Source organism: Podarcis gaigeae (genome assembly GCF_964106915.1).
Source record: "Podarcis gaigeae genome assembly, chromosome: 1".
NCBI classification, from domain to species: domain Eukaryota; kingdom Metazoa; phylum Chordata; class Lepidosauria; order Squamata; family Lacertidae; genus Podarcis; species Podarcis gaigeae.
In genome coordinates this window covers 80,127,012-80,148,630 of record NC_139678.1, presented here as the reverse complement: position 1 = coordinate 80,148,630, position 21,619 = coordinate 80,127,012, and positions in this window count along the sequence as shown.

Genomic DNA, 21,619 nt, shown 5'->3' with positions numbered 1-21,619 from the left:
CAATGAACCCATCAGCGTACATAACGCTTTATCCTTTGGGGCTATGCATTGTGCAAGAGCTACAGCCCATTCTAACAAAGCCTTTATCTACAAGTGCTATAATCCTCACCAACACTTTGAATTTATTGAGCCACACAATGCGTGATTTCCATACCACACAATGTGTGGTTGTATGTTGTGTAATGCCAATCATACTAGTCGCTAGTGATCTCTGCTCTGATACAGCCTTGAGTATTGGTCTAGAATTCCTAGGCTTTGTGATCTGCTATAGCTCTATATTGTGGTAACCCCTACTTCACAGCATTAGGCCCTCACTCTATTCAGTCAAAAGTATTGCTTCCCTCACTTGAGTGGTAGCCCCAAAGGCAGAGATTTGGGGGAACCATAGGGACAAGTATGGTAGAGGAACAGTATATGGCTGATGGTGATACCAGCAACCTCCTCCTTGACTAAGTAGTAATGAGAATATTTTCATTTGTCCCCATTCACAATGAATACATGGCAAAGTCAAGAAACCACTTGACAATTTTGATTTGACAGTCTTGTCGATAACATTACTATTTTAATCCTGTGCCGCAGAATCTTAGTTCTTAGGCAGGAAGAACCAGATGCACAAATCTAGGACGGGGGACACCTGGCTTACTACCAGTACATGTGAAAAGGATCTAGGGGTCTTGGTGGACCACAAGCTTAACATGAGTCAACAGTGTGATGCAGCAGCAAAAAAAGCTAATGCTATTCTAGGCTGCATCAACAGAAGTATAGTGTCCAGATCAAGGGAAGTAATAGTACCACTCTATTCTGCCATGGTCAGACCACACCTGGAATACTGTGTCCAGTTCTGGGTGCCACAATTTAAGAAGGATGTTAACAAGCTGGAATGTGTGCAGAGGAGGGCAACTAGGATGACCAAGAGTTTAGAAGCTAAGCCTTATGAGGAATGGTTGAAGGAGCTGGGAATGTTTAGCCTGGAAAAGAGGAGATATGATAACCATCTTCAAATATCTGAAGGGCTGTCACATGGAGGATGGAGCAAACTTGTTTTCTCTTGCTCTGGAAGGTAGGACTCGAACCAGTGGCTTCAAGATGCAGGAGATTCCGACTAGACCTATGAAAAAATATTCTGACAGTAAGAGCTGTTTGACAGTGGGACAGTCTCCCTCGGGAGGTTGTGGACTCTCCTACCTTGGAAGTTTTTAAGCAGAGGTTGGATGGCCATCTGCCATGGATGTTTTAGTTGAGATTCCTGCATTGCAGGGGGTTGGACTAGATGACCCTTGTGTCCCTTCCAGCTCTAATATTCTATGATTCTATTAATCTTTAGAGCTGAGAGCATCCCAGCGCACCTGTTTCAACTAAAGAAAGCAACAACTTAGAATAGGTCTAGATTGATCCACCCCATGTCCTGGAATGAAGACATGAGATATGAATGCTGTAAAGGTCTCAACGGACTTACAGCAAAATATTATAAAGCTTTAACAGAATTTACAATTAACATTTTGTGATTATCAGAATTGAATAGAGAGTAAAGAGGGGAAATATGAAATGCAATTTAAAAAGATATAATTTAAGGTAATCATGGACTGGGAGGGAGGGGAGTCGTGTGCTCGCGAGAGCAGAAGATAATGTGAAAAAATTGAGTATTTATATAAAATGGAAACTTAATAAAAATTATTTTTTTAAAAGGAGACTCAGGTCTCCTTGTCAGATGTGTCCTTGTGAGCCCAAGTATCCTTTGGCCCAAGCGCACCCTGTTAGCTCTGGGACAATCTACACTGTGCCCATCTCAGTAACTGTAGTAAAAATGCTACAGACAGCATTCCCTGTTTGAGAAGGACTTGCCTCCTCAGCTGAATGTCTCAGCTTCATTTTTCCTGTTTCTCCCCCCGCCCCAATTATTTTTATTAAATTGGTTAATTAAATTTCCAAATTATTACAAATCAAACCAAATTAATTTAATTGAATGCAGTTTCTAAAAATCAGGTTTCCCGCTCCTGTTCCAAACATATGATTATCACCTCTACAGTGGTACCTCAGGTTAAGTACTTAATTCGTTCTGGAGGTCTGTTCTTAACCTGAAGCACCACTTCAGCTAATGGGGCCTCCTGCTGCCACCGAGCCACCGCTGCACGATTTCTGTTCTCATCCTGAAGCAAAGTTCTTAACCTGAAGCACTATTTCTGGGTTGGCGGAGTCTGTAACCTGAAGCGTATGTAACCTGAAGCATATGTTACCTGAGGTACCACTGTACTTTGTTCTCTTTTGCAAACCCCAGGGAAGTTGTGATCTTCCTTCCAGGAAGCTACTATTTCGTTTTGAAATGGTGGGCACAGGAAACAAATAATAAGCAGCAAATGTTGATTCCCAATAACGGAGTTCACAACTTTTGCATCTTGTAGATAATCCTTCTCTGTTTCTGAAATGTAGTCCTTCAAAAGGAAGATACATTAGTATGAGGTTCATAAATAGACATTCACACTTTGCCAGAAACTCTTTGCCAAATCAAGTGTTAGGTTGTGGGCGAACATATCAGACGACACAGCGTTTCTTCCAAAGCAGCTCTTTATTTGTAAGCTGGAACAGAACTGAACTGAGGAGCTCAGTCAGCCTGCTTATATAGAGCTCCACTAAAATGCAACAGTAGCCATTTTCTGTAACTAGCCAATCACTGAACGTCACTTTCAATCCTTCATTTGCATAGTAAAGGTAAAGGTAAAGGTACCCCTGCCCGTACGGGCCAGTCTTGACAGACTCTGGGGTTGTGCGCCCATCTCACTCAAGAGGCCAGGGGCCAGCGCTGTCCGGAGACACTTCCGGGTCACGTGGCCAGCGTGACATCGCTGCTCTGGCAAGCCAGAGCCGCACACGGAAACGCCGTTTACCTTCCCGCTGGTAAGCGGTCCCTATTTATCTACTTGCACCCGGAGGTGCTTTCGAACTGCTAGGTTGGCAGGCGCTGGGACCGAGCAGCGGGAGCGCACTCCGCCTCAGGGATTCGAACCGCCGACCTTTTGATCGGCAAGTCCTAGGCGCTGAGGCTTTAACCCACAGCGCCACCTGCGTCCCTGTTTTCATTTGCATACAAACTATCTAATCACTGAACGTCACTTTCGATCCTTCATTTGCATAACTATATACAGTATCCCCCTGCTGGCCCAGGGTGAGAACTTCAGTACATAACACCAAGGACATAAATTTGTACTATAACTAAAGTAAAGAAGGAAGAGTATGCAGAAGATTTGAAAATCAAGAATATAAATGGGACGACCAGTCAGATTTGAGGCCTGATTGACCTACAGGGGTTTTTCTCCAAAGTGAATTGGGGATCTCTAAAAAGTTTTGGGGTGATTCGGATATTTGGATGTTAAAAAAAATCTGTAGACATCATGTCTGAGGTCAATGGTGCAGTATGAAGGCTGTCTGTCAAAGCTGTAGCTGGGTCCAAGGCGGGGAGTCGGGTGGGATCAGGAACAGGTCAGGGTGCAGGCAGAAACAGGCTAGCAACAACGTTGCTCCCGCAACCTGGGACTGGGGCTGACTGCCTTTATTCTGCCCCGAGGCATAGGGCATCCCCGGTCCACAGGTGACTCACCTCTCCTGGCCCGGAGGCGAGCACTCCTCCTGCAGGAACTTAGTTCCCCCCGCCTCTCTGCCCTGAGCCTCTGCAGCTCAGGAGAGGCTGGAGGGTTACCGGACCCAGAGGTAACCTCCTCTTCCCCTGACGGGGCTGAGAGTGGAGCACCTGCAGGCAATGGGTCCTCCATCACTTCAGGGGCCAGAGCAGACTCAGCTGGTGCCTGCACCTGAGGATCCAGCACAGGTAAGGACCCTTCAGGCTCAGGCCCCACCCCCGGCTCAGCTGGTTCTGGAGGCGGGGACTCCTGTGCAGGCTGGGATTCCTCAGGTTCAGCCTCTGAGTCCAAATCCCAGGCCGTCACAAGCAGCTATGCCCACAAATTTCATCTAACTCTGCCAAATATCAAAAAGTTATAGATGGTTCTTGGGGGAAGAGGAAGTGTTTAAATTTGATAGGGCTCCAGCACAAAAACCCTTAGTCTGATTTGTCTGTAATCTGTCAGATATTTTCTACTCTAAAAGTTAATGAGCTTGGAGATAGCCCAGTCAGTAGAGCACAAGACTGTTAATCTGAGGGTCAAGGGTTCGAGTCTCACACTGGGCAAATGATTCCTGCATTGCAGGGAGTTTGACTAAATGACCCTCATGTTTCCTTCCAACTCTACAGTTCTATGGGTCTATGATTAATATTCCTACAAATTTCATCCAATGCTGCCAAAGATATATATTTATATAGCAGTTTTTAACTTTTCCCATAATGGAGAATGGGAGTGGCAGAAAGCACTGATTTTCCCAGTTGGGAATCAGATTTGGACCTCAAGACAAACCAGCTAGCCTCTGAAGCACTTCAAACCAAACCTTGCTGTTTCCTCAAGTGCCAAAGTAGAGTCTTTACCAAATATTGTGGGCAGTGAACACCCCTAGCAAAAATGTTGCTATAATAGAGGATCTCTACTGCCATTCCTAAGGGACGCGGGTGGTGCTGTGGGTTAAACCACAGAGCCTAGGACTTGCTGATCAAAAGGTCGGTGGTTTGAATCCCTGCGACGGGGTGAGCTCCCGTTGCTCAGTCCCTGCTCCTGCCAACCTAGCAGTTTGAAAGCACGTCAAAGTGCAAGTAGATAAATAGGTACTGCTCTGATGGGAAGGTAAACGGCGTTTCCGTGCGCTGCTCTGGTTTGCCAGAAGTGTCTTAGTCATACTGGCCACATGACCCGGAAGCTGTACGCCGGCTCACTCGGCCAATAAAGTGAGATGAGCACCGCAACCCCAGAGTCGGTCACGACTGGACCTAATGGTCTGGGGTCCCTTTACCTTTACCTTTACTGCCATTCCTATTTCTAAATGTGTATTGCTGTTGATGGTATACTAAACAGCATACAGAAAAACCTGAACCCAGCTGTACAGCCTTGGTTATTCACCAACATTAAATGTATTTCTTACTAATTCTAATACAGCCTAATTGACCATAGCCATGTGTGTGTTATCTATCCATTGCTGTTGGGGTTCAGCTGATTGACTACTAGAGAGGACAGGTGTGGAATAAAGTTTAAGACTGGCTTTAGGTTAACTAGGCTTAAAGAACCACTTACAAAGCTTTAAGAGGTGGACTGAAAAAACTGTAAACATGGTGATAAGGGGGGGTGAGGTTTAAAGGAGCAGCTCCATCAGAAAGACTGGAAACACCTTTGGACATTAAGCCAGTAACAGACATATATAAAGCTTCCTATAATGACCAATAATCCTTTGTTGCCATTTCCTCTCTCTTTTTTTCTTAATTATAATGTTTTATTAGTTTTTTTTAACATATCGTTTTCAATAGTAATTAAACATACTTTTACATCTTATTCAAGTTTTTGACTTCCATCAATCCTGTCTGAAAATTTTCCAATCTAATCTCTCAGTATGCATTTCTTATCTTCCCTATTACATTTCAAACTCATCACCAATATCTCTATCTTTTTCTACTTTGTAACACTTCGTATATTTCTCCTTACAAAACTTCTTGTAGTCCTACTAGCATAATTTGTTGATTACAGTTGCTCTTCAAATAATTCATATACTTCTTCCAATCTTCTGTAAATCTCTGGTCCCGCAGGTTTCGAATCCTTCCTGTCATTTTGTCCAATTCTGCATAGTCCATTAATTTCGTCTGCCATTCTTATTTCGTCGGAATTTCTTCTTGTTTCCATTTCTGGGCTAACAATACTCTTGCCGCAGTTGTTGCATATAAAAACAATTTAACATCTTGCCTATTAATGTCCTGACCTATAATACCAAGTAAAAATGCTTCTGGTTTTTTAAAAAAATGTATATTTCAACATCTTTTTCATCTCATTATATATCATTTCCCAGAAGTTCTTTACTTTTTTGCATTCCTACCACATATGATAAAATGTTCCTTCTTTTTCTTTACATTTCCAACATTCATTATTTGTCTATACATCATTCTCATCATATTCTCTTTCAAAGCATTACAGGCTGTAAATTTTATCCTTTCATTCCTCAATCTTTCCCATTCTTCAAGCTGTATATTATATCCAAAGTCTTTTGCCCATTCAAATGCCATTCCAACAGTATTTTATACATTTTAGACATTGTTTTACATTCATTGTTTAATATTTCTATTTCAAATTTTGATTTTTTATCATCAAATCCTTTTTCCTTTAAATCCTCTTTATATATTTCATTGACTTGGCGATAGTGCAACCAATCATTTACATATTCTTTAACTTCTTCATATGGTTTCATTTTCCATTTATTTCCTCCCCCCCCCAACAATTTCTCATAGGTAACCCAATTTTTACTCATATTTATCTTTTTCACACTCATAGCTTCTAATGGAGATAACCACCACGGTGTTTTACGTTCTAATAAGTTTTTATACCTGTCCCATACTTCATATAAAGATCTTCGAAATATGTGATTACCAAATCCTTTATGGATTTTTGTTTTATTATACCATAGATATGTGTGCCATTTCCTCTCTTGACAGTTGTAGCAGCAACCACTCAGAGCTGTGTATTTCTGTCACTGGAGTTCGTGTTTTCTTTCTAAGAAACAGCAGCCAGACTGCCTAATCCCTGATTCTCTAGGACTTCAGCAATGCTTTGTTTAGAGTTGTTTAGAGACAAGATTCTATCTTTCCTTAACTTCTTGACAAGTGGCTTACCTTCTGTTCTTCTTTTCTTCTTATTATACATGACTAGTACTGCTGCAATCTGATAAACAGGAGGTACAGTATTATATATGAGGGAAAACTCCACCATCTCCTTACTAAATCCCATCAAATATATTCAAAGTTTCTCATCAGGAGAGGATTAGGACATTCTGAAATAGCATCCCTGGAGCTTTTGGTTTCCCAAGTTGTTGCCGTTATGAAGGATTTAAAATTTAGCAACAGCAGCAACGAACAAGCAAATTCTTCAAGTCTGAACTTGTACTCTTAAATATGAAGAAAAAATATCATCAGAAAAACCATAAGGAAAAGCTGCAACTTTCAGAGACACGGAAAACACTTTCCTAGAAATCCTTAGATATTGTTAAGAGATTTATTTACAAATTACAGCGGATTATATCAGAGTAGTCCAAAAAGAGGTGCCAACTCAAATGACGTGTGTCCTACTGAGATGTATCGGGGGCGGGAGGTTGGTGGGACTAGACCTGACTTAGCACTGCATGCTTGCATACTTGGTGCAGCACCAAGCCAAACTGCAGCAGCAGAGTGGGGGAATTGCTGCAGTCCACCAGGGTTTGCTGTCCATCACCAGGAAACCCCTCCTTGGAGTGGGACTAGTGGGCCTCCACCCTGTGCTGGACCAATGAGACAGGCTAAAGATGTGATTATGGTGTTCTGCTCTCTCTGCCACCTAGTGGCCTCCCTGACCAAGCTGATCAAGGTGATCCCTGGTGTGGTGCTGGAGCCGTCTGGAATGGTGAGTGACGTCAGCTTAATCTATGCTAAGGACACCTTGGGTTCGGCTTGGGATTTCATGGCTTCCAGAGCAACCATAGGGCCTCTCTCATACGGTTATCCGCACAATACGCAGAGCAGGACACATACTTGATCTGGTCTTTGTGGGGAGCTGATAGACTGGAAGTTGTATGTTTTGATACTGCATCATAGTCATGGTTAGGCCACCTCTTGGTGGTCTTGAGGCAGCTATTCCCACCTGCAATTGATAAATACAATGGTGTGTGATAAGTACTGGCCAGCTACCAATAACATTTTTTCCCAAGAGAGGGTGGTGGAGAAGGTAGTGTTGGAGCAGTCTGAAGAATTCCTAGATGACACTGATTATCTGGATCCACTTAAAACTGGGTTCAGGTTTGGTTTTGAGACTGAATTAGCCTTGGTCACTCTGGTGGATTACCTTTATCAAGAACAGGATAGGGGAAATGTGACCCTATCACACTTATTAAGAGCAAAGGCTTGAGTGGATACAAACATTCCCCTGGCACCTAAAAATTGATAGTGATGGTGCTAAGTGCATCTTTCTAGGGAAAGCATTCCACAGTCAGGGAGCCAGCACTAACCAGGCCAGCACTCACATTGCCATCCTTAGCATCTGCCTCAGGTTTCATTGGAAAACATGCATGCACACTGATTGGCCATCCTGCCTGCCTGCCTTTCTGCTCGCTCGCTAATTCTCTCTCCGTAACTTACTGCCCAGCATCTAGCCACAGTTCTTGTTTAGAAGGAAGAGCCATTCATTTAAATGGGACTTATTCCAAATGAAGCGGGTTTAGGACAACAGCTGCCAATATTAAGTTCTGAGAGTACCGAAACTTTCCCAGATTTATTTTCTGTACAAGGCAAGTTGAAACAAGAAGAGGGCAGATAGGTGATTGTGTGAAATAAAAAATTTCACAGGAGGTGACAAAAAGAAGAAGAAAATTGCAGGAAAGGGAGAGAAGGTTCAGATCCCCAGGTAAAGAGAACCTTAACCTTAATTAAATTAATTAACACAGTCTATGCATGTCTACTCAGGTCTAATTGTTTGAATGGAACTTACTCTCACATAATTGGGTACAGAGCTGCAACTACAGCGGCGATTTGGAGTGGAAATGGTTTGCAAAATGGCAACTGTGCAAACTAAAAGGGGGGGAAACCCTTTTGTTCTTGGCATGCAACTACATGTTGCTTCAGTGTGGGAGAATCTAGGGAGTTTCACCAAACTTCATCAGTAGAGGGGCAACAAAGACCAACTGCCAACTATATTAGGTCCTGAGGGTGATGAGGCTTCTGAAGCTGCTTTGAAGCCCCTGCGATTGACGGAAACATTGGGAACTGCACCCTTTTTCTTTTAAGTTTCTTGTTCTTAATTAGGCAGGTTTCAGTAAGTTTTGGAAAATGGGATTAAGGGAGACTGGCAGTGGGGATTGATGAAGCTGTCAAATTCAGGTGTACAGTGGTACCTTGGGTTACAGATGCTTCAGGTTACAGACGCTTCAGTTACAGACTCCACTAACCCAGAAATAGTAGCTCAGGTTAAGAACTTTGCTTCAGGATGAGAACAGAAATCGCGTGGCGGCAGGCCCCATTAGCTAAATTGGTACTTCAGGTTAAGAACAGTTTCAGGTTAAGAACAAACCTCCAGAACGAATTAAGTTCTTAACCCGAGGTACCACTGTATTTTCTGTTTCCATTTCTTCCCTTTTTTCCAGTCTTCAGTTCTCTATATTTCCATATCAGTCACAAAAATTCCCTGCCTCCTAGGGCCATGTCCCACTTCTTCCCCTGCTCCTGTCTCAGCCCATGTGATGGATTTTCTTCACCAAATAGACCTTTCCCTTCAACTGACATTGTTTCATTCTACTTCCAAAAAAGTTGGTGCTAGAGGTGTCACAACATCCCTTAGCACATGACAGTAAATATATGTGATGTGACATCTGAACACTTCTCTGCAGAGCAGGTCCGCCCATGAAACAAGGTGAGGCAGTTGCCTTGAGTGGCAGTTGGGAAGAGGTGGCAAATCCACCTCCCTCGCTTGTGGGCCATAGCTACCTCCTCCTCTGCTGCATGCCAGCCTCCTCTTCTTCCACTGCTGCACAGTCCAATGCCCTCAAATTTAGTTTAGGTCCCAAATTAACTCTTATCATGCTTATGTCAGACACCACGCTTACACCTTATCTCTTGTTGTGAATGACAAGCGCCGTTGTTGTGAATGGCAAGCGCGGCGTGTCTTTGGTAAATGAGCGCACAAAGTCAAAAGTTCTTCAGTGAAACAGTAGGTATACATTTCAGTAATACCTAGGTATATATGTATTTTGTTTTTCTAGCTTGATCAAAATTATTTATTATTTCATAACAGGTAGATAGTTAAGAGCTTAGGTGGCTTCAGTGGTGGGCGCCTGGCGCCCCCCCGAATTCAGCACCTGGGTACCCCGCACCCCTGGGTAAAGACGGCCCTGTTGCTGCATGCCCGGTGTGCCTGCATGCCCACTTCCAGGCAGTGGTGGGCTGAGTCATTATGCCTCAGCCATCTCCCTTTCAGTCAGGTGTATACCATCAGAAACATATGTATAAACATGACCAGGCTTGGCTCTATAAATCTATCTACATAGGGAGAGAGTGGAGGAGAGAATAGAGTGGTTTTTAATTATGTTTTTTGGTTGGGGGTGAAACCATGTGGTGAAAGAGGAAAGCAGGCTGACTGTTAACCAGCTGCTTATATAGCACAGCAATATAACCATTGTAGGAGAGTCTTCTATGAGAGGCTGGCGGGCAAGGTGTGTGGGAAATAGACTTTGCAACACTGGCTGCCATGGCTGGGCAGGCCTCTAGGGTGGAGGGATAGGGATGTCATCTCTCTCATTTTGGGGAGCCTTGTGATGCTTAATTGCGGAGTGTCTTGTGGAATATATCCAGCCTCATATAATCAACATGTTTAACTCTAATGAATGCACAAAGGGGCTAAGACCACAGAGTAGGCTGTCCTGCCAGGCTTAGCTAGGCCACCTTGGAAGGAAGGGTTATCAAGCTCTTTGTTTTTTCCCTTTCCACCATGTGAACACTACCACTTAGGAGGTCTAATCTGGATGATCCAAGCTTAGACCACGTGGCTTAAGCAACCATCTTTGGTGTTTCTATGCAAATAATTGAGATGCCTTTTACTTTTTGGAACCTAAATTATACTGCCTGTTGTTGCTTCTTGCTGCTGTATGGAGAAGCATATGAATCTGAGCTCTGAAGGGTTTGTAAGTAAACCATTTATAATTTTCCAAACGTGTGGTCTCTTTTTATGCCAAGGCAGGTGGGGAACTTTGGAAGCAACTGTTGAAGGCAATGCAACAGTGTGCACAGGCCAATGGGGCTGGAGGTCCCATAGCATAGCCTTTCTACCACAGGTGAGCAGCTGCGCCCTGCATTTCTAGGGCCAACAAAAGGGAGATCCGAACCCACTCTTGGTGACCCTGGCAGTGTGTGCATAGGCATGCGGCAGTGGCGCCATTTTTCATTTTGCCTTCAGCTGCAAAATATCTAGGGCTGGCCCTGCTTCTCTGGATAAATCTGATATCTATAGGGTTTCATCACTAAATCTGATAACCTCATATTAGGAGATTACAATTTGTCCCAGTCTAGCTTCCACTGTGTTTCATAGAGCTTAGAAATTTCTAGCATATTTTATGTAAGACAATAGTGCTCATATCTCATATCTATCTGTTCCCAGCCAAATTGGCATGTCCCAATAGCTATGTAGTCCTTGAAAAGATCACCTCATTAGGCAATTGTAATTTCTCAGTACACATGTATAGGGTTGCACTATTAAACTAAGAAAATCAGTCAGCTAAGATTTATTTAGTCAGCAGATATCCACAGTGATATGTGATGCAGTGAAATGTGCTGCATTCAGACTGAAGATACCCACATTCAAATTGTCTTCAGCCATGAAACCCATTCTGGGAAAATTTATCATCCTCACATACAGTAGTTGTGAACGTAAATGAGGACAACTTATCAATATACCACTCTAAACACAGTTTAGCTGCTCAATTATATTGGTGCAACCCCTATGTGCAGTTGAAAACCTTTAGAAGGAGATGAAAAGTGGCAGCATTGTAGGAAAGAGACGGCTTACCTGTTTCACCTAGGATTCTACCAGTGCCATGTTGCCTTGAGTCACTCAGACCATGCAACTACACCCGCTTTTATGGCTGGGCCTCAAAGCATATGGTCTGCCACAAAACTACTCATTTCCCCAGCATCTCCAAAGCTAACGCATAGGGTTGGGACAACATGCTGAGCATGCAGGTGCATGTTGCATCCACATGAAAGCTACTCTGAGGTTAGCACAAGGGCCATCAAAGTCCTGCCAGCCCTCTGTGAATTCATCTTGGCACCCAGTAGGTCACACTTTATTTACTCTATTGCAAATCCAAATCCAAAGTGGGTTATAAATTAAAACAAATCCTGGTGCATCAGACAAGTACTGGTACTAAAAACAAGGAAGATAGCTCCAACTAGCCAACTAAAATAAACTTATACACCGGCACAGAAGTCCACCCATATTTAGCGGGCATCAAAAGGTTAAAAGAGTAGGTGCTAGTGATATCTTGGGGGGAGGGGGGGAGGTCTAAAGCTGGAGCACCACCACTGAGAAGGCTATCCCCTGTGTTGCCTTACAGCAGATCTCAGCTGTATGATACAGGTAAGAGAGACTGTTGTAAACAAAAATTGCCCTTTTCCCCTTATGGGATATCCAAGAGCCCATATAGAGTCCTTACATAGGTTCCCTATTGGTAGGAGAGAATAACAGAGGCCAACCAGAGAATATTGAGAAGCAAAGCAGCTTGTAAGCTTGATCTTTATTGATCTGTTGCAACAGGGTCTCCCCTCACCTGCAGGAGAGGAGGAGGAACCCAGAAAAATGGTGCGCAAGGCCTTATAAAGACTTTTGAAATTGCCACCCTGTAGATCAAGACCACCCCCATAAACATCATACATACATCACAGAAGGGGTGTAAGCTAAGACCACCCCTCAGATACATCATACCTACATCACAAAAAAGGCGGTCTAAAACAGAAATTCTGAATGTTGTTTTTCTCCTGTCTGGCAGGTTACTTGATTGGATTGCCCTGGGTAGTCTGGCCAGTCTTTTGTAATAATAAATACTTAGTTCCTGGGCTCACAGGCTCACACCCTATTCATATCTTAAATGTGCCCTTAAGACAGGATTTGTGAGGAAAGAGACAATGGGAGGTTTCCCACTTTGACCTTGCAGAGAAAACATTTGCTCAGTTTAGGAATCAAAATGGTTCCAGGTTGGTCTTCCTGTGCTGATCTATGTACGTGCTTGGTTGGTACACTTATGAACATTACCATATATCTAAGACCATAAAATTCCTATCACAGACTCCCTTGTAATATATGGTGAGCTGATGATACTGAAGGCTTTTCTTACTGTCTCCAGGTGCTGTTCAGGTATGAGCCCCATTTGGTACATATATCATGCTATGAATATGTTCATCCTAGCCGCCATTTATCACTGATAATTTATCACCTTGGTTTATCAATGTAATTGATCCCAGAGACATAGGACTAAATGCATAGGAGCTAATCAGTATATTGGAGACACCATCCGCACCCCAACAACAGAGATTACACTTTTAGTCTAAGATATTAATACTCCATCAAAAAGTGATGTTATTTTGTTATCGCCTGGTCTATGTTGTAAGATGTTAGAAGCAAACATGGGGAATATCATAGTTTCGGATCACAATCATTGGAACTCAGACCAGACCAAATTTCATAAAATCATACATAGACTTTACTAAAATAAAACTCTACAAGAGAGAAAAACTCCAAATAATAAAACAGATTAAAATAGCTCAGAAGGTAAGAAAACAACAAACTTATCCAGCTAATTAACATAAACACTTACACTTAAATCTCAGTAGGCTGAGCAATGGAACAAGATGCTTTCAAAAGCCCAAATAGATGCTGACCTTGGCTTGGCTAGCTCCCAAGAGTTTCCACCAATCCAGGTTTTATGGGAATTTAGACCATGGGCGTTCACCTTTTCCACCCAATTACCTTGTGACACTGGCCATGAAGTCTTAATAGCAGACAGCTATATGTAAACTTATTATTTCTGAGGTTCTAACCCATTCCCATAAAGCAGTCTTAAAAGGGGTGATATCATCACACAGCCTCCCAATGCTATCTTTGGAAGGTACATCATATGCTTTTGCTGAATGAGATGGAATCGTCTTGCAACAAGCAACTCAGTTCCATGCTCTGAAGTTTATTACAGGTTCAAATTGCTACATCCTGTTACAGCCCATTATTTTTATTCCAACTATGTAACATACCTTCTCAGTGTCCCAATTTTGCTGGGACAGTCATGGAATTCCTAAAGCCATCACAGCTTCTGACTTGATCACAGAAAGTCCTGCCAGTGGGCCCCTGGAAGCAGCTCCTGGGGCGGCAATATCATTGTGAAGGAGGTATGAAGTGACAGCAGATGGTGACAGCAGTCATGAAATTAAAAGACGCCTGCTTATTGGGAGAAAAGCGATGACAAACCTAGACAGCATCTTAAAAAAACAGAGACATCACCTTGCCGACAAAGGTCTGTATAGTTAAAGCTATGGTTTTCCTAGTGATGATGTATGGAAGTGAGAGCTGGACCATAAAGAAGGCTGATCGCCGAAGAATTGATGCTTTTGAATTATGGTGCTGGAGGCGACTCTTGAGAGTCCCATGGACTGCAAGAAGATCAAATCTATCCATTCTTAAGGAAATCAGCCCTGAGTGCTCACTGGAAGGACAGATCGTGAAGCTGAGGCTCCAATACTTTGACCACCTCATGATTAGAGAAGACTCCGTGGAAAAGACCCTGATGGTGGGAAAGATTGAGGGCACAAGGAGAAGGGGACGACAGAGGACGAGATGGTTGGACAGTGTTCTCGAAGCTACCAACATGAGTTTGACCAAACAGCAGGAGGCAGTGGAAGACAGGAGTGCCTGACGTGCTCTGGTCCATGGGGTCACGACTAATGGACTAAACAACAACAGCATGAAGTCTCCTTCCCAAAGCCTAGTTGGTGCTTACTAGGCTTTGTTTCTCCCTCACAGCCCTGCTGTCAAGCTCAGGAAGGAGGATGAGCTAGCGTTGTTCCATGTGGTGGTGGCTGTAGAGAGCATCCCATGGCTTTCTCATGGCCGTTGCCAATGGCCTCTTTCCTCACGTGGCTCATCCCTCATGGCTACTGAAGAGTGGGCAGGAGGAGGAGAGAGTACCACCACCAAGGCCTAACCCCATGTGACTCACTGGTTCTGAAGGGGGAGACAGTGATGCCCTGGGTGGAAATAAAGGAGGAACAGAGCAGAATGCAAGGCCTGGCAGGGGAATCTCCTCAGCCATACTCCATCCCACCACGAGGGGCTCCTCCACCAGTGCTTCCTTCCCCGCACAACACACCACCTGTGAGGGGAAGGGCTGAGAAGGAGCAGGAGGGCTCAGGACCCCCAGCACATGCTCTTGTTTTAAAGCTGAAGCTCACTCAAGGGTATGTGAGGTAGATTTTTTTAGTATTAAAAAAAGAGAGATGAGTTGCACCAGAGTGTGTACTAAGTTCCTCTCCTGTCTTGCTTTATGAAGCTCACAGTCCCCTTTGCTGCATCTCTTAGGAAAAGGGTCTTCTTCCTTCCAGTCAGTCATGGTGGCTGCCTGACCTGACCCTCTACTCCCATATTCCAAAAAAGATGAATTATTTGGGCAGAGCTTCCTATCCTTATTCCTGTTCCTGTTCTTCCTGATAACGTCCAGCTACCTGTTCTTACAGTGGCCGTCCAGATGCCCCAAGTGGAAGTCCACTAGCAGGACTAGAGTTTAAGAGCAGCAACTCTTCCCACTTGTGATTCCTAGCAGCTGTTATTTGGAGGCACTGACTGCCTCCACGGTGGAGGTAGAATGCAGCCCTTAACCTCCAGGGCACTGATGGCCATCACTACATCTTGTGGGAGAGAAACCCACAGTTTAGCTATGTGCTCTTTGAAGAGGTTAAACAAATAAGTACCGTACTGCTGCTTCTGCTCTCATGTGCCTGGGGCTCTTGCTAGTGGAAAGAACCAATACCAACTGATTCTAGTCATGAGGATAATTCAGCAAACCAACGATATTGTCCATGTAAAACCAAAATTATACACTTCCCCTTTAAAACAATTCACAAGTCTTCTACAACACAACATCCCCCTATTGCCAAAGAAAAACCAATACAAACTGAGCTGGTTGCTTTATGTTGTTATTATTTTAAATGTAACTTGGATATAATCATATCTATCTGCCGAGGATAGTCTGTAGCGTCCAAATGCCTGTGGAAGGCTTGTGGAAAATAAAACTTGTTGTAAGAGAAGTGTGTTTGGACTAACGTCACAGTCAAAATCACATCAAACTAAGCCCACTTCAGAGGTTAGCATCCCACACTATCACAGCTAATTATTTGAATATGCCTCACAATATTCCTGGAACATGGAGTTCTGACTGCAGTTTTGCCCTACATGGATCAAACAAATCTCAGTTGACAACTGCCACTACTTGAAGTTCACAAAAGTAAACTATTGCATGCACAGGTGTTTGGTGTACGTTAGCATCCTATTCCAACAGTACAGGGCTGTTAATAGGCTTCATCTTAATCATGTGGATACATTTTTCTCATCAAAAAAGGAAAATCCACATACTGTTTAGTAAGAAATTCTAACTGAAATGTTGACATTGGTCTCCCTAACAAATATAATTTGAGCCCACTCAAAAAATCCATGATCTGTTGGTTATCTCACATGCTTATACATTCTCTCTATGCTCATTCTTTGCCCTCATTCATAAAACATACCAAATATCAGCACTGTGCCAAAATTATCCTAGATAACATGCTGTTTTTTAAACGGACATCAAAGACACCTGCATAAAACAAGATTTATACAAAGACCAACATATCACTTAATTGTGAGGAAAATTAGTAGCAATGGGACTCATTTCAAAAGCTTGCTGATCACAGCAAAAGGATAATTAAATCTAGCAGCTCAGAGGAAAAATAATTTATCATTATTGCTTGGATCAACCCTTTCCCTAAAGCAATGCAATCATAATGTGAAAATAATTAATATCATGATGCTTAAAGATTCGGCAGAATTACTTCAATATATGTATGTTGCTACAATGTGATAGCACTGCATGCAGAATAATATTTAAATTAAAAATAATAATAATGCAGACCCTGAGTTGATGCAGTACTGAGTCAGGAAATATATTTAGCCCATTGAAATGAGAGAGAGAAAACTTTTTCCAATGCTGATTGCATTTTGAATACAAAAGAAGTACATTTTTAAAAGCACAAAACAGATTTCTTACATACAATATTTTGGGGGTTAGCTTATTTAGTTCTCTATTTTTAATGTTACTAAAACAATTTAATTATACTGTACAGAAAATCTTAGCATAAGTTTAAGTGCTACACATCCAAACTCATCAAATGGCATAAGCTCAGAATTGTTCTCCTTTGCAACTTCTCTGGATCTTAGCTTCTCTGCAAGTAATTGTTGCAAAGTGAGTTGTTTTCAGAAACCGTGAGCAGGAAAATACAGATATTAGCAAGCTTAATTATGTTATATGATTGATTGTTTTTGCAACGGCATTTTGAAAACAGTTGTTTCGTAAGTCTTGCTCTGCAGCACAACTAAGCATGAAATGGGATGAGTGTTAAATACAGAATACATGTGTGGATTTGGTCCCATACTCTTCTGAATGTTTTCAGTAGTTGCCCATTAATGTTGTCACTGTGTGCAGGCCTACTTCCCATTTTTAAAGCTACACTGGTGAACAGTCAGACTTGGGAAATGGACTTACTTGCCATAGATTGATTCAGATTCCAAAATGGTGTGGTGCACTGAACATATTTTGTGTTGAACTGTTAGAAGCAGCAAAATAATTATCATACCCAAGTGGATCAGTACTCAGCAAATATCATCCCTAGGCTCTGGTAAGGGCTGAATACTTATTACTATCATAATCTAAGCCAATGTGCCCACCTTCGTCAACAACATGATCTGCTGATCTCTTCTCCCATTTAACAAATGACGGGCTGTATCCAACTACCTTATTCCATCAGCACAAGGATTTATGCCTGTGCAACAGAATCATCCCTCCCTCTTCCCACTATGCATGCCCCAGACCCTTCCCAAATCTGCTCCTGTGGGTTGAGGGGAAACCTCAGAACAGAGGTTTAAGGGGGTGCAGTAGGAGGAGGAGCAGAAAGGTTCTTTGCACAGGTGTAAATCCTTGTGCTGACAGACCAAGTTGTTGGATACCACCGTATGTCATTAAAACACAGCCACTATCTTTACCTGCCTTGATCAGGTACTCTTGCATTCCAAGGTGGAGAACTCTTCTCACAGCTCATCACACACATATCTTGATCCTCCTCACTCTCACTCAACTTACTTTGGCACCCCTCAAAATACTCTGCTCTGGCAGCTTCTCCAAAGCCAGTGTGTCTTGTCCACGGTGGATTCTTCAAGAACAGTATCGCTTGGGATGCAGCTCCTGTTGTCCTTCACGAAGGAAAGTGTTATGTACTGAAGTTCTCACCCTGGGCCAGCAGGGGGATACTGTAGATAGTTCAGGTCCACATATGCAAACAAGGGATCAAAAGTGACATTCAGTGATTGGATAGTTACAGAAAATGGTTACTGTTGCGTTCTAGTGGAGCTCTATATAAGCAGGCTGGCTGAACCCTTCAGTTCAGTTCTGTTCTGGCCTGTGAATAGAATCATAGAATCACAGAATTATAGAGTTGGAAGAGACCACAAGGGCCATCGAGTCCAACCCCCTGCCAAGCAGGAAACACCATCAGAGCACTCCTGACATATGGTTGTCAAGCCTCTGCTTAAAGACCTCCAAAGAAGGAGACTCCACCACACTCCTTGGCAGCAAATTCCACTGTCGAACAGCTCTTACTGTCAGGAAGTTCTTCCTAATGTTTAGGTGGAATCTTCTTTCTTGTAGTTTGGATCCATTGCTCCGTGTCCGCTTCTCTGGAGCAGCAGAAAACAACCTTTCTCCCTCCTCTATGTGACATCCTTTTATATATTTGAACATGGCTATCATATCGCCCCTTAACCTCCTCTTCTCCAGGCTAAACATGCCCAGCTCCCTTAGCCGTTCCTCATAAGGCATCTTTTCCAGGCCTTTGACCATTTTGGTTGCCCTCAATAATAAACAAGAGCTGTTTGAAGAATCGCTGTGTCGTCTGATATGTTCACCCACAACTTAACAGAAAGGATCTCCAAGTATGCTGATGTAAGCAACATCTTGAAGTTATTGTGGATTTTACCAGCAGAACAATTTAGTCTCCTGGAGCATGGGCGTACCCAAGGAAGAGCAGGGAGGGGAAGCTGCACCCCCCATCAATAAAAATACATAAGTAATTGAGGTTCTGCCCCCCCCCCAAAAAATCCTGACTACTCCCATGTCCTGGAGTGCCAATAGTCAATAGACTTATTGTTGATTTTATTGAGCCTGTGCAAAGATAGCTAGGAGCTCTGTATGAGCTACATTGACCATCGGATCTGATTTTTACCCAGATCCCTTGGGACATCGAAGTTCATACATGCATGCTTTCTTTCATTCTGTCTCAGGCAAAATGGCAGATAAGTGACCAGAGAACGCTGGTGACCCCTGAGGTAGAGTTTACATTCCTTAGGAAGGAGCCTGTCTTTCTTATGTTCCTCCACCTTTATAATATATTAAATTGTAGCCTGAACCTTGTCCTGCCAGGGAATCGTTTGCCCGCGTCCCCAGTGCCGAAGAGAGAGCAAAAAGCACCAGGAAAGATTCTTCTTTGGAGAAAAGAGTTTATTGCAATCTGTGCACAGAGACAACCAGCAGGATAGCTCCTGAAAACCGGCTGCGAAGAAATACATTTCAGCAAGCCTTCTTATACCTTTTGAGCATTTCCCCCCTCCCATTCTTTCCTCAAATTTTCCCCAATCAGCTGGCAAATGTTCAACTTATTCCCTTATATGGCACATCTATATTGCTTGCTAAACATTCCTTATACGTGTCTTTCTGCTAGCTAAGCACTCCCCCCTCCCCTCCTGCTTGTACGTGCCTTTTCTTATCTTCTGCATGCAAAGCAGGAAACGCGAGGCAGGAAAGGCCTTCTTAGCAGGCTGGTTAGATTTGCAAACAGCTGCATTTCTTGCAGAAATGGACTCTTGACCTGCCAGAGTTAGTAAACAGCCATTGTTTGCTAACTGCCACAACTGCAAAAACAGGATTAGCACAGGAATTTACTGCAGATAATATTTGAGAGCAACCCTTCTTAGGTACAAGGTACAAGGTACAGAGAATATTGAGAGAAATCCTTCCCATCTCCCTTCACTCCCTCCTCTTCTTATGAACAATCTATTACTTAGATTCGTTCTGGGGTAAGGGTCTATATTCTCTCATAAAAGCAATCACACGAGGTCCCATCGTGCGGGATATCATCTTTTCCATCATATGTTGCATACATTGCATCAAGCAGGGAATACAGAAGCAGAAAAGCAAAAGGATTATAAGTGGCCCTGCTATCAATACCATAATATGCCTGATCCAACCACCATCGGGCAGCCAAGAATATAACCAATTCCATGGATCACCTTCTGTAGTTTTTAGCGGGTTTTCAGCTATCATTGTTTCCATGTGGTCAATTGTGGCCGAGATGCTGACATTATTATCTGGGATAAACATGCAGCAATGAGAATGAACTAACGCACAAACTCCTCCCTTTGAGGCCAACATTACATCTAAAGCATAACGATTTTGCAAAACGACCTCCCTCATAGCAGACACCTCTTGATTGAGATCCTTTAGTGCCTTAATGGTATCATTAAATAGCCCTTCTGTCCAATTGGCGAGCAAATGAAGATCTCTATAATTCATGGCTGCCCCTAAGGAAGGTAGTAGGCCCCGCGATACCTGGGTCCCAACATAGTGGTTAATAGGTGTATTCACTGCCCTGTGGTTACGCAGTCTGAGAGATGTTGGTAACTCTCCTATCTTATATAAAAGGGGAACCACCACTCCTAGGGTACAAACTCCAGTAAGATCTCGGGGAATGGATTTAAATGCTGCATCGCCACAATTTAGCCAGAGTTCTTCCGGAAGAAGGTGACTTGTGTTTCGTTGTTGCTCCGACCATTTGAAAGCTTGTGAAAACAGAAGGCTTATCTGCCATAACTCCTGGGTGAAATTTAACAGGGACTGAACAGAAGAATTGGATCTAGAGCTTTTGTGGAGGTGGTGCATATCAGTCATTAACTTGGCGCTAGTATCGGATTGATAACACCGTGAGGTATTTCCATAATTAACAAAGGCAGAGCAGGCCCTATCAAATACAAAATTCAATACATATAAGCAATCAGGATAAATCCCTTGTGGGGTTGACCCTTCAGAAAATTTAAAACAAATAAAAGCTGGCTCGGACAGGGCCAATTTTACGGGTGGCCACTGAGCTTCTTCAGGGTTTTTTCTATTTTTTACATTGAAAATATCATCAGTGGGAATTCCATGTAGCATCAAACCTGGTCGTTGAGCATAAGGTGGTATGTGCATACACAGCCAACAATTGGAGAGATTTAACATTGTGGTGAACTTAAACATATCCTTGACATAAATATTGTCCTTCCACATCTTATGATAATTTTCTCATCGTGATGTTTTATTCAATAACCTAGTCCCCATCTGTCCATGTCCACCAGGTGCAGCACCTTCCTTGTCTCCTACAACTATGAGAACGAGGAATACTAGGAGGATCATCAAGGGGGTAGAATGATTTGGTTGTTGCCTCCCGCAGAACCTATGACGTTCATGCCAGCAAAAGAAAAGGCACATCCATATTGCAAGGGCGGTTGAGATAACTCCCACCCACCAATCCCAAGAATTCCACGGTTCCTCCCACCAATATTCGGGGGTCATTTCTAGCTTTTCTTCTTATCGCTGAAGGGCCCACTGATATTCGTATTCAATTATTCTCCGGACCTCAGGGGTGGCTTTC